At 47.0% G+C, this 14,520-nt stretch overlaps 1 protein-coding gene across 19 annotated transcripts in view; it reads right to left on the bottom strand.

Moving 5' to 3' along the window:
- CA8 (carbonic anhydrase 8 (inactive)) overlaps nt 1-14,520 on the bottom strand; it is a 210,672-nt gene that overhangs the window by 141,694 nt on the left and 54,458 nt on the right. For 5 of the 19 annotated variants that reach the window (XR_003437369.1, XR_003437374.1, XR_003437368.1 and 2 more), the window contains one exon: nt 9,823-10,360. The exons of 4 other annotated variants lie outside the window; for them this stretch is intronic. The gene's annotated coding sequence lies outside the window, so the exon portion shown is untranslated. Of the gene's footprint in view, nt 1-4,725; nt 4,737-9,822; nt 10,361-11,158; nt 11,282-11,368; nt 11,532-14,520 lie in introns of those variants that run through there. 10 more of the 19 variants (XR_003437373.1, XR_003437371.1, XR_003437372.1 and 7 more) reach the window with 4 other exon arrangements.

The following is a 14,520-nucleotide window of genomic DNA, read 5'->3' as shown; positions in this document are numbered from 1 at the left end:
TCATCCAATACGGCTGGTATCCTTATTAAGAGGGGAAGTTTGGACACAGACACACACACACAGGAAGATGCCATGTGATAAAGGAGGCAGAGTTCAGGATGGAGCTTTTGCAAAAGCCAACAAACACCGGAAGCTAGGGGGGCGGCCGGGACAGATTCTCCCTCACAGCCTTAGAAGGAACCAACCCTGCAGAAACCTGGATCTTGGACTTCCAGCCTCCAGACTGTAAGACGATAAAGGCTAGTCCAAATCACCCACTTTGTGGTACCTTGTTATGGCAGCTTTAGCAAACTAATAATCACACCAAATAATCGGCCTGTGTTTTATATCTATTATCCGTCCTCACCTCCAAAGGTAAGCTTCACAAGGAGGGGGAGGGGAGACTTGTTTATCTTTGCTTTTCTGTCTTCAGCAGTAGCAACTGTGCCCAGCCTACACTTCTAGCCTTTTCTCCCACCTCTCTCTGAGACAACATCCTTTCAACTTTCACCCCAAACACCATGGACTAGGATTCCTTCTTAACTTTGCTTTTACGCTGTTTCCTTGGCCCAGGCTGTCCACCTGCCCCTTCTCTACCTGTTACCATCTCCTCCTCAGTGAAGACACACGCATGTCATCCCTTTAGTGATGAATTCCCCCTGCCCCGCTCTTCTGTTTTATTATTCATGCAGCTGTGCCTCTCCACCTGCAAACCGTGATGGCTTTGAGTTCTCGAATCAGATCTTATTAATCTTTCTAGCCCCAGAACCCGGCCCAGTGTCTGGCACACAGGAGGCGCTCAGTAAATGTTTGCTAGATTGAATTAAATCTGTATGCTGCAGCTTTTGCTCTAGCTGCCCTTCCCTAGACTGCTCTCCACAACAGGTACAAGAGGATTAGAAAGGTCTGTGGGAGCAGAACTCAGATTAGAGCGTCAGGCACTACTGGCTGCAGCTCTCCGCAGCCTCTTTGTCTTCATGCAATCTCGGGAGAGTTTCCAAAATTGGAACAGTCAGCGATGTCGTACTTAAACCACTCAGCTAAGCCCTAGGAGACATTTGCCAGAATTCACAGCAACACAAACAGCTCAATCAGAGGAGAAGGTGTCTGAATCCTCCTCCTTTTTATAAACTAGGCCAAGTATCCTGTTGGGAAAGAAAGGACAGTCCTTTTTTTTTTTTTTTTTTTTTTTGCGGTGCGCGGGCCTCTCACTGTTGTGGCCTCTCCCGTTGCGGAGCACAGGCTCCGGACGCGCAGGCTCAGGGGCCATGGCTCGCGGGCCCAGCCGCTCCACGGCATGTGGGATCCTCCCGGACCGGGGCACGAACCCGCGTCCCCTGCATCGGCAAGCGGACTCTCAACCACTGCGCCACCAGGGAAGCCCCAAGGACAGTCCTTTGAGACAGCGCTTCCCAGGTTGCTGAGCAAGAATATACTGGCTTTGATTCCAGGCAGTGGTCTCGTCTCTGTTTTCCTTTCTGCCCCTGCTTCTTTCCAGTGAGTAGGAGTGGTAATGACCACATGTCTGCACCCAGCTTTGCAGAAAGGATGAACTGGAGCCAGCTCCAGAAAGGAAAGATGTGTCTGGTGTGACCAACACCCGTTTAGTCTTTCTGAATACTCAGGGGTAGGATCTGAAAAGGTGAGAAGACTGGTCCTTCCAGAAATTGTAATTGAACAGAACTAAGTTATGGCATTTGCCTTCTAAGGAATCACTGGTTGGTTCTCAGAAGGTTCTCTGTTCCTGTCTGTTTTCTAAAAGATATTAATTCCTCAGAGTCTTGCAGTCACTAGGTAAACTGCAAAGTGGGCCCTACGAAATGAAGGAAATGCCAAAAAACACGATTTATAGCCTCACTCCTTGTAGGCGCCATCCTGGTTAGGTTAGCTCCAAATTCATAAGGATAAATGATTGCATCACCCTAATTATGTGCCTTTGACGGTTCAAATGTCCAGTGAATTGTGTTCATGTGGGGCATCCAGTCATGGGCCCCAATTAAACACCTATTCAGTGCCAAGCACCATGCTTTTCTCAAGTGCATCACAGAAGGAGGCTCCGGTTTTTCACATTATGTCATAAAGTTGATCACACTAGAACTTACTAAGCACCTACACTATTCCCAGCAAAACATAATAAGCTTTGTGATTATGACTGAAGAGTTGCTTGCAAATTTTTAATAATTCAATTCAGCCCTACACTTGGTCCCTTTAAATTCAGATGGGTAATATTTTGATCATTCTTTGTACCTTGGCCCCATAATGATTTGAGCTATCATCATCATCATCATTATTATTATTAAAGGCAGTGGATAGGCCCTCATCCAGTGACACTGGTGGTTCTTAACATTTTGGTGCTCACATGCACCTTTCAGATGAAGCAAAGCCAGGAACCCTCTCTCCAGAAGAAAATTCACATGTTTCAGACACTATTTTACATAAAATTTTGGACATACCCTCTACAGCAGGAGTCAGTAAACTTTTTCTGTAAAAGCTAGATAATAAATACTAGAGGCTTTGCAGGTCAAGAGGCAAAATATGGGTATTATCTAGGTGCTTACATTCCAAAGAGAAAACAAATTCCCACAAATGTTACCTGATAAAATCCAAAATATCATAAGTGAGCATGATTTTTTGTAGTACAGGTCTATTAATGACAAGAATGGAATTTGGCAGGAGGGAAGAGAAGGAAAATATTTCACACCACCGTGGCTCAAAGTGAGTATTTTCTATCATCAAATGGACTGAGAGTGTCCAACTGTAAAAACCACTCTGAGTTCGAGGGCTGCGAAACCCTTGCTGTCCAGGGCTCTTAACACTGGTGACAGGACTAGAAGCCCATGCAGAAGCGTCATGGGGAAGCAACAAGGATTCCTGGGGCAGTGCTCCCGGGACAGGGATGGCTGGCAGCTGAATCGGGAACGCATCCCTACCATTCCGAGCTACAACCAAGAACGCACAGTATACTCAATTCTATTAACCTACATTCTGTGACCTCAATAAAACCTTCTCAATAATCAGCAAGAATAACAATGCATATGAAAAGAAGTTCCTTTGCCCAGTGTTTGAACACTGAAATGTAAAAAGCACATCAATGGATGAGGCTTTTTAATGAATAAAATTATTTCCTTAATCTGCAGTTATCATTCAATCAATACACACTTCCAGAGATTCAAAAAAACCCAACAAACAAACAAACAATCAAAATCTTGCAAAGCTAAAAGAGCTTAGAGTAAATCATAACAAACTTATCAAGAGTCAGCATTCAACAAAAATGATTATGCAAAAATTTTAGCTTATCCTCACCCAGTTAATCATTTTCTCCTAAAAACGTCCCATACTAACAGTCAATCACAAGAGTAATGTAATTCTGTATGATGTTTTCGGGCCGATAATATTTGAAAAGCTTAGGCCACTAAGAAGAGCCATAAATGCATCTCGTCGGTTAGCACCCATCAGTTCATCTCAATAACGGTTAAATAAACAAATAAATGAGTCCATAAATGCGGCTCCCTCAACTGCATTTATGGACTGTTTGAGTGGCAAACTTGATGCAAGTTCTCCACCTAGTGGATGTTTTGAAAAACGTGCTCTAAGATAAAAGTTGCATGTACTTGTGTGGGCTACAGACAGAAACAAAGAGATACAGACAGGAGGAAGCATTCTCTGTGTCAGCCAATGACATCATGTCGGATGTTCATTTCTCTTTTTCTGTTTTCCACTTTCTCCGTGTCCCTCCCTGTCTTAGCCCAGGCTCCCCGGGAACAACTCAAAGATAGTTATTTGCCTGCAGAGTGTTCCTTAGGGCGTGCTCTCGGGAAACACACTGTGAGGGAGCAAAGACAGCAGCCCTGAGCAGACGGGGCAGGTAGACTGTGACGCAGGTGCACCCCTGTCTTGGCTGGACCCTTGCAGCCAGTAGTCTCGGTGACCGGGGGCCTGCTGATGGGCCACACGTCGCCTCCAATCCTGCCAGCCGGGCTGCTCCATCGTCAGGCCACATGGCCAGCCCTGGGGAGCCCGATGGGGAGGCTGGTTGGCTTTGGTGAGTGGTGGATGCTGTCTGTAGGTCTCACCTGAGGAACAAAGCCCTTCACACTGGGTGCCCGTCCACCTGATTCTTCACCAGACCTGCTCTGCCCTGAGGGTCCAGCCTTTCTCCTTGCGGGCCTCTGACCATCCCGCCAGGCCATCGGCCACTGCTCGGGAATCCATGTGCCTTGGCCGTTCCCCTTACACACTAAGAGGGTGATTAGTTGGACCATCCAACTCCCCGCCACTCGGATGTCCCCTGCCCTCTGTCCTTTAGTGCCCCCCTGCATGGGGCCGGAGTACAGCCGTGGTCCAGTCTTAGCCTGCATCACATTCCAGGCTGACCCAGCGTGAACTAAGCTTAGCCTTTCTTCTCTCCATCAGCTGGTCAAAGGGCCCCCTGCCCCACCGTACAGCCATGGGTATGAGCCAGGGAGACACCAGTACACCTGTGACAGATGGAATGGGCTCTGAAATCCCACTTTTTGTGCCTCAAACTGGTGCTGGGACTGTCACCGCAATGCGAGGTGATGAAATGAGGAAGACGAGGCAAATGGGAAGAACAGGGCGTAATAAGAAATGACGGAAGGGGAGAAATAACCACATTGAAGGATGCAGCTGAGCAAGTGGAAACTTCTTCTCCTGGACTTGCAGCCTCATGCTGCCTGACCCCCCACCCACCCACCTCTTCTCCTTCTCAGACACCTTCAGTTCCTCATTTCCTGGACCTCTAAGCACTGGAGTGACCCAGGCCCAGCCCCTGGACCACTTCTCTTTCCTTCCCACGCTGGCAGGTTTCCCTCAGTCTCCTCTCTATGCTCTAGGTCCCAGATTTGAATCTCCAGCGCAGACCCCGCCTGTCCCAGACTGTGTGCCCTGCTGTGTAAGCACCACCTGAATCCAGACGACCAAAAGCCGACTGCAGCCCCAAAACCCTAGCTCACAGGAGAGCACCCAGGACTAGGTCTCTGACACCCCAGGTCTTTTGCATCTCATAAACATCAACTGTATTTTTTCCAGTAACTCAGGCCAAAACCGTGGAGTCACCCTTGACTCTGCCTCCTCTCACCCCCAATCTGGTCCACAAGCAAATCCTGTTGGCAGCATCGTTAAAACACGGCCAGAGCCCAGCCACCTCTCACCACGTCTGCAGCAGCCATGGGGGCTCGGGCCACCGCTCGCTCCTGGCTTCCTGTCGGGCCTGACCCGCTCTCCTTGTCTCTGCCTTCACCCCTTCTGTATGCTCTCTGGCCTTTACAACGCACGCCAGGCCGTCACAACCCCTCCCGCTTCCTGGGCTCTCAGCTCCAGGGTCCGCGTGCTTCCCTCCCCTGCCTCTTACAGGTCTTTACTCAAAGCCACCTTAACAGAAAGGCCCTCCAGTTGAAAACTGAAAAAAACAGCTCTTCTTGTTCTCCCCTGTAGGGAGTTGAACGCTGGCCCCCAAAAAGATATATGTACATCCTAATCTCGGGAAATCTGTGGTTGTGCCCTTGTTTGGGAGAAGGGTCTTTGCAGATGGAATTAAATCGTGGATCTTGAGATGAGATCATCTTGGATAACCTGGGCGGACCCTAAATTCAATGCCAAGTGTCCTTATAAGAGACAGAAGAGAAGACACAGACACACAGAAGCAGAGCCGGCCACGCGAAGATATATCACTACCCAATTCAAAACTTATTTATCGTAGTTATTGACTTTCTAAACTACCAGTCTATAAGCTACAAGAAGGCAGAGACCTTTTATCTGTTTTTTTCGCTGTTGTAGTCTGAGTCTAGAACCCGGGAAGACAGGTGCCAGAGTGTAACGTTTAGTGTTAATAAATACTTGCTGGTCAGGAAAACAAAGAGATGAATAAATGATGGGTCCCCAAACGTTCTGCTTGAGCGAGTAGAACAGTGACTCGATAAAAACAAGGGGTGGGCTTCCCTGGTGGCACAGTGGTTGAGAGCCCGCCTGCCGATGCAGGGGACACGGGTTCGAGCCCTGGTCTCGGAGGATCCCACATGCCGCAGAGCAGCTGGGTCTGTGAGCCACAACTACTGAGCCTGCGCGTCTGGAGCCTGTGCTCTGCAACAAGAGAGGCCGCGATAGTGAGAGGCCCGCGCACCGCGATGAAGAGTGGCCCCCGCTCGCCACAACTAGAGAAAGCCCTCGCACAGAAACGAAGACCCAACACAGCAAAAATAAATAAATTAATAAACTCTTACCCACAACATCTTAAAAAAAAAAAAAAAACAAGGGATGAAGGAAAGAAGTCGTAATTAGAGTTGAGATGGGGAGTAATTTAGGGCTTCTTCAGTTGGATGTGACCTAACTTCAAAGAGAAATGTATATTCTTTCACTAATTTACTTATCTTACTTATCCAGCCAGCTCCAAAAGAATTTTGGAAGACTTACACTATTATTTTAACAAGATAATTAATGAGATGTAATAAGACAAAAACATTGTGACGTTGGAGATTTACAACCAATGTTTGTGTGAAACGTCAGTGTTGAAAATACATAGATTCGTGATTAAATTTCCATTATTATCCCTTCGAAATCCTATTTTAGCCAGACTCTCTTGCACCAGATGTTTCATTACATCACATCAAAATTTATTGCTTGATTGACCGATGGACTGACTTCACCAATATTTTCCCCTTTCAGTATATTGAGGCAATACTACTGATCAGAACAGCAGCCAGGGGTCAAATTATATAAAGGAGAAGGGAAGAGCAACAGTTCTAGAAAAACTCAGAGATGCAGAGTAGCCTTCCACCTGCAGTAGCCTTGGAGCACACATACCCCTTAAGGAGCCGAGTGCCACCGAGCCCTGCTGAAGGATGCTGCCTTCAGAACACACAGCACCAGGCAGGCGAGTGTGCCGTGCAGCCCTGGCAGCCCCACTCGCCACACCCTTCCTTCCTGCATCCCCATCTAACGAGGTACTTCCACTGCTCATATTTTCCAAAGTAGTTTTGCTATGCTCCCTTTTCTTGTTGAAAAAAAAAAAAAGAGAAAGAACTACTCATAGGCATTAAAAGTAGAATAGATCTTGCCTCTCTACGTAGCCATCTGAAATTTTCATGACATCTTTCAAATGTTAAAATGTCAGCGAGAAAGATCTATATCAGATTCGGGGGGTTTTGTTCACTTTACAAGATTTGCAGAGCCTCAGTGACACCCGTGCCGACGGGTGTCCTGGGGCCGCATGGGACGCACTGTCAGCAGGCCCCTGACCCAGCTCGGACCAACCTCGTCTTCCTGGCGGCCAGCAGGAAGCAGGCTGACATCTTCCTCACTCACCATCATCAGGCAACTTCCAGCTGAGCCTGCAGTGGATTTCGGAAAACATCAAAGTTGGAAAATTCCTCATAAAATCTGAAAAAAATATTAGCTTCATGGACGAAATCTGAGCTTGGTGTTGATTTTTTAATGGGCCTTGAGTGATGAGATGAACCTATATTCTTGCAGTATCTGCTTGTATACTTTGTGTCTCAACACCCTGACATCTAATAAAGCCATTTCCCTTTTTTTTTTTAACTTTTGAGTTCATTTTCATTCCAAAGTTAAAACAAACTGCAAAGCTTGAATTATTCTAAAATATTGTCTTTTTCACCATGAGTGTTAGATTGTACTTGCATATTTCACACGGCTTAAGGCCACTTGGCTATTATTATCATCTCCTTATGACAAAGAAGTTTTAACTATTTGCATAAAACCTCTAGAGCTAATTGTGGAAGAGAAGTGACTTTTGATGTCACAAAACATTTACAGCTAAAAGTAGTCCGGGTAGACTGCTACTGGACCTGTACTCCACTCGAAAGACAGGAAGCATTACTTTGTAATACAGTTAGTCACAGACTGGATGAGAAATAATATTCCCTTGGGATCAGACGGTAGGGATAACTTTTTCACAAAAAGCAAATATATACAGAGAGAGAAAGAGACAGCTATAGATGTCTATATGTAATACAGATAAAGATATATAGATATAGATATCTCCTTTTGTGGAAAAAATATATTTACACGTATAATAAATCTGACTTCTCAGACCATATTTTTAAAATAAATTGTAGTTTATTATACGTGCTCTCCATACACACAGGTCAGAATTTTAAGCATTCCTTCTAATAAATATTATGCTTTCGACCCACTGGAAAGCAAAACTTTCAACAAAAAGTCAACAAATCTTTAAAGTCAACAAATCTTTATTGAACAGACGTCTCAGAGTTCCCCAGTGCTGGTGCCCATGTCGGAATTAATCTGGACCTACTCCTTCCGAGCATTTGCTAAATTACACTAATTTACACAATAGTGTTAATGGGTGACAATTAATGCGTTATCTCTTCAAGGGCATTTGTATTTACAGTTAGAGAATATCTGACTGGCAGGAGGATGGGAAGCTGAGAGGAGTCTTCGTGCACCAGGACCTCCGCAGCCTTTGTCTGGGGTTTTCCTCTCTGATTTCAACACTGAGTCTGACAAGAGACTAGCACCAGCTACCCTGAGAGCTGGAGATCTGAGCTCATCTGACAAGAGGGAACCACAAGGCGACTAAAGTTCGTCCTGGTTAAGTTGTGGGTTTAGAGCACGGAATTAGCCTGGTCTGGACTCAACTTCCAGGGAACCGTCACTTACGAAATCTTAAACCTGTGTTATCAGACAGGTTTTTAATTTCTCTAAACCTCAGTTTCTTCATCTGTGAACTGGGGGTGATATTCACAACAATTTTGTTAGAATTCAGAGTAACACGTTAAGATCTCAGCACAGGGCTGGAACACGGAAAGTACTCGGTAATTGGTAGTTATTCCCGTTTCATGTTGGGAGTTGAGACGCATTCGTTCTGAAGTCATAACATCTCAGACTGGAAGGGACCCTCGAGGTCCCCCGATCGAACCGCAACTGCCAGCCCCCAGCCACGCAGTCTGTGCGGGGCACCTCCTAAGACACGTTGGACTTAAAACCCTTCCAATCGGGACTGTTGCCAACAAAGGGGAAGAGACGGGTAGGTGGTGTGAAGGCACACTTGCTAAAATGGGTTGTAAGAAAATAGAACCTGATATTTCTTGCAGGCTTGGTTTTCTGAGCAGAGCACTGGTGCCAGTCGTCCTCCTGGATCAGAAGGGAAACTCCCCTCTAAGGTGATACTTTCTGAAGGGCACTTTGAAAACAACCCTCTCCCCAATCCCTTATAAACCACAGCTGTTAAAATCCAGAGGTACCCGGTTAGCTGCGAAGGATTTCTTTCCAACACAGCTAATAAATGAGACGCTGCTAGGAGAACCTCGGCACGCACCGCTTAAGCCCGGGTCTTGCACTGTGACACTCAGCTGGGGCCTGGCGCCAGCCAACATGCTCATTGACGCATTGAAGTTTACGCCAGGAATCACAACAGTGCCACCTGCATTCCGGCTGCGAAGAGCGAGCCTGCCAGGAAAAGTCAGCCCCGGCTTTGCATGTCCTTCCCCAGCGCCTGGGGCTGGAGGACACAATTAGCTATCAGCTCCACCCCCCACCTGCCACTCGACCTTGGTCATGAGTCATCATCCTCCCTGGGTCTCAGTGTTTTGCCAGCCAAGTGGTGACAATCGTGATCACCTGCCTCCCTCACCTGATCATTAGGGCTCTAATGGATTTCATTTTCAGAGAGTGTTTTCACATCCTTGACAGGACATGGCTACCCGGTGTCAGGAAAAAGCCATTATCATTATTGACCTCAGAACCAAAAGTGGGATGCTTTTTCAGGCTTCCGTGCTAATTAAGATGGTAATATCTAACCTTTATACAATGCTTTCCAACACATGCACACACACAAATATCTAAAAGTTCACGATTTTGAAATATGAGTTTATTGTGCACGATTTTGAAATATGAATTTACTGTTGCAACTGCTTTCTTGGAAAGGCAACGTGCTTCAGTGTAGCCATTTACGATGAAGAGTTGCTCCAAAGATGCTCAGTCCAGATGGCCAGAGCTGGCCTCTGCTTCTCAGTTCATTAAACAGTCTCCCTTTCACCAACAGGCCTCTCATTGTAAGGCAGCCCGGGCCACAGCTGATGTCAAAGGCCCCATTCTCTGGCGGCTGGATTGTTCTCATGAAGCGTGCCCACACGCGTTCTGTGGCAGATAGGGACGGGGCTGGCACTGCAGATGTCGCTGCCACCGCCACTGTCACTCTCCCCATCACACGCTCTTGGGTGTCTTTCCAGAGACTGGCACAAAGCTCAATTCAGAGTTTGCCTTTGACCGATGTGCACTTGGCCTGCAGATGGACGGGGGAGAAGAAAAAGACGTCCCAGTGTGTCTCCGCGCTGGCCTGGGAAAGTTTGGGAATTCCTGGCTTAGTTACCAGCCTCTACTCGGGCTGAAAAAACAAATCAGAAAGTTGCCAGTGGTTTCATTCAGCCTACAAAACCAAGTTAATGCAACTCTGTGAGTGAGACCATCAATGGACAAAAGTCAGGAAATCCAAGTCTGCCCTTCCCACAGCCCGTGGAGCCCTCCACACATGGGGGACTGTGCCGCTGCCTGGACCGCGAGGTACATCCTTGCCAAAGCACAGAGCCGCCCGGGGCCGTCCTGGGAATATGCCCACCGCGAGGGGTTTGGCCAAGGGGAACACGGGCTCTGCATTCATTACGACTTCAGCTCTAAAATGATTCACTTATTGAAAGAATGCCATTTACAGCAATATGGATGGACCTAGAGATTGTCATACTAAGTGAAGTAAGTCAGAGAGAGACAGATATTATATGATCTCACTTATATGTGGAATCAAAAAAAATGATACAAATGAACTTATTTACAAAACAGAAAGGGACTCACAGAGAATGAACTTATAGTTACCAAAGGGCAAGGGGAGGGATAAGTTAGGAACTTGGGATTAACAGATACACACTACTATATATAAAATAGACAACAAGGACCTACTGTACAACACAGGGAACTATATTCAGTATCTTGTAATAACCCATGATGGAAAAGAATCTGAAATATACATATATATAAAGCTGAATATATATATATATATTATACATATATATAACTGAATCACTTTGCTGTACACCTGAAACTAACACAACTTTGTTAATCACCTATTCTTCAATTTAAAAAAAAGAAACTGGAAAAATAATATATCACATATTGACTGAAAAGTACACACATGGTAAGTGAGCAGCGCGCTGAGTTTTTACAGCATGAACACCCCATGGAATCAGCACTCGGTCACGAAACGGAGCAGAGCCAGCACTCAGAAGCCCTGGATGTGCCTCTTCTCAGCCTCCAACTTGATGATAAAACCAGATCATAAAAATTAACAGAAAGTATGATGTAAATGGAGTCTGAGACCCTAGAGGAGATTAGAAAATCTTACTTGAAAGCTGCACTTGGTGGGAAGCGGCTGGCAGTCCTATCGCTAGAGTTTACACCCAGCACAGGGGAGACAGAACGTGTTTCCTCCGAGAGGTTCCTTAGGGCCTATCTTCCGAGAGGGACATAGGGCACCCGATATCCTTTCCCCCCGCAGGCAGATACTCCTGGTAAAGGAAACACATATAGCAGATGGTCTCTACCAAGGACGCACCTCAGAAGCTCTGTCAAGGGGGTCAGCGCTGGGCCCACCCAGGCCTCTGAGTCGGAGCTTCTGGACAATGGTCTGACCACGTAAATCTCAAAAACTTCCCAAGGAGATTCCAGAGTGCAGCCCTGGGTGAGAACAACTCTCTTAAACTGTTATTCATTTTTCTCTTTCATTAAACAAATACCTTCAGAGCCCCTTCCCTCCAACAGATCAAAGGAGGAAGGTTCAGGAAGGCCCAGGAGGGCACGGTGAGGGGGCTTAAGTTAGTGTCTCCCCCTCCTGACTTTAGCTGGGCTGATTCTCCCTAATCAGATGCTGCTTGGCTGTAAGTACCCACAGAGCCAGTCAAAGCCAAGGGCTCTGCCTCCCCCGACCTCACAAGATCACTTCCTTTTTGTCTGTAACTCCAGGCTTTGCATGTACCTGAAATGCAATCTTTCCTCTCATCTACACAGCAAACTCCTACACATACTGCAAGATCCTAATGAAATGTTCCTACTCCATATACATTTCCTGACTTAGTCCTTCTTCTATGCCCCCAACATCCCAGCAATGGCCCCTGTACGGCTCCTACCACACCACACTGTAATTACCCTTTGTGATGCCTGCCCCACTGAATGGACTGAGGTTTTCCTTTTTCTACGTCTGCATCCTTGGGGCCTAGGATGGAAGCGGGGAAGTGCTGAATAAACAGATAACAAATGGATGGGTGCATGGGTGCATGGAGGCATGGGTACAGAAAGTGCTTTGTAATGTGCAAACTTCTATTTCTATTTGTTCCATAACTAGCAAGCAGATGGCTCTCTGGAACTCACACTTTCCTTTTTATGTAGACTCCCAACCTTCCTTCCCACCTTTTAAGTAAACGGCCAATTCTTTCCCATTTCAACAATAACTCTACACCTTCACTGGGTCATTGTTAGCAAAATGTCATCTTTCTCTTTAGCATCATTATGCTCTCACTCATTTCCAAAGTCTAAGCTTCCAATGGGCCTTTTGCCTCTTTCTTTTACCCCAAAAGGAGCAAACAGAGCCCTTGGAATTAACATCTAGAAAGTGTGCCTGAGAACCGCCAGCCAGGAAACAATGGCATTGCGGCCACCCCTTGTCTACACTGTCATTTAGCAGGTGGTTCAGTTCCTGCCAGGTGTGTATACACAGCAAGTGATTTCTTGGGAAGAATAAACCACCAGCAGCCCGTGCAGTGGTGGTAAAGCTGAGAGCCCTGGGGCAGGGCTCTTCCATAGGAGCCAGTCGTTTCCTCGATGGAAGAAATGTCTGGGAATCAGAGTCCTAGCATCCGAGGCATTTCTACATTCCAAAAGCAGCCACGTAGCAGAAGCATGGTCAAAATAAGGCATTTGAGGGCTTCCCTGGTGGCACAGTGGTTGAGAGTCCACCTGCCAATGCAGGGGACGCGGGTTCGTGCCCCGGTCCAGGAGTATCCCACATGCCGCGGAGCGGCTGGGCCCGTGAGCCATGGCCGCTGAGCCTGCACGTCCGGGGCCTGTGCTCCGCGACGGGCGAGGCCACAGCAGTGAGAGGCCCACGTACCAAAAAAAAGAAAAAAGAAAATAAGGCATTTGAGGATGTGAAGAAAATGGAATAAAAATTGTAATGGTTAGAAGAAGAGAGAATTGAACGGTTGGAGATAAGCAATGTTAACTAGGGTTACTCCTCTCCGAGGGGAAGCCAGCGTGGGAACACGTAAAGAAAGCACGTATTAAGATCACCCTCGGGCTTCCCTGGTGGCGCAGTGGTTGAGAGTCCGCCTGCCGATGCAGGGGACATGGGTTCGTGCCCCAGTCCGGGAAGATCCCACATGCCGCGGAGCGGCTGGGCCCGTGAGCCATGGCCGCTGAGTCTGCACGTCCGGAGCCTGTGCTCCACAACGGGAGAGACCGCAACAGTGAGAGGCCCGCGTACCGCAAAAAAAAAAAAAAAAAAAGATCACCCTCATGTGTGTCCCAGAAAGAATAAGGTCACAAGTACCTGCAAAGGACAGCATCACCAAATGGGAGGTGCTGGAGAGCCTGAACACTGTGCCTGCCTAGACTCCCCTCCACAGTGGTACACGAGGTACTGAGCAAAGTGCCTCACATCTCTACTGCCCTTTGTTTCCTCATCTGAAGACATTAAGAAAAACACCAGGACGTCCCTAGTGGTGCAGTGGTTAAGAATCCACCTGCCAATGCAGGGGACATGGGTTCGATCCCTGGTCCAGGAAGATCCCACATGTCATGGAGCAACTAAGCCCATGCACCACAACTACTGAGCCTGCGCTCTAGAGCCCGCGAGCCACAACTGCTGAAGCCCATGTGCCACAACTACTGAAGCCCACACGCCTAGAGCCCGTGCTCCGCAACAAGAGAAGCTACCGCGATGAGAAGCCCACACACCTCAATGTAGAGTAGCCCTCGCTCGCTGCAACTAGAGAAGGCGCACACGCAGCAATGAAGGCCCAACACAGCCAAAAATAAAATTAAAAAAAAAAAAGGAAGAAAGAAAAACACCAGCAGCCTACACTCACTGAAACCTTACCCTGTGCCAGGGGCTACTGCAAGCACTTCGTGTATTAACAACGAACTTTTGAAATGAGAAGGCTGAGTCACAGAGAGTAAAGTACTTTGCTCAAGATCCCAAGGCTGAGTAGTAGCGAGGGCCAAGACTGAACAGCTACCTTACACACGTCTTACCTATCTATCTATCTGTTTCTGTGAAAGCTAAGTCACCTGTTTCAAGCACTTAATTTAGTGCCTTTGCCATGAGAAACACTCAGTAAAAATTATCTCATCACCAGCATCAACCTCGTGGCCACCACTGATGAAACCAAGCAGAACAGCTGCATTTGTTGGGTTCCAAGTCTTGGGTGCTTAGGTTCTTTTTTTTTTTTAACTAAATCTTTTGTAGATCTTCATCAAATAATGTAACCTGTAAGCTAAACA

Source organism: Aethalodelphis obliquidens, unplaced genomic scaffold (assembly GCF_003676395.1).
Source record: "Aethalodelphis obliquidens isolate GAN/ISIS:26980383/991018 unplaced genomic scaffold, ASM367639v1 scaffold33, whole genome shotgun sequence".
NCBI classification, from domain to species: Eukaryota; Metazoa; Chordata; class Mammalia; order Artiodactyla; family Delphinidae; genus Aethalodelphis; species Aethalodelphis obliquidens.
The sequence above is the reverse complement of the archived record's forward strand: the minus strand, read 5'-3'. Positions and strand labels throughout refer to the sequence as shown.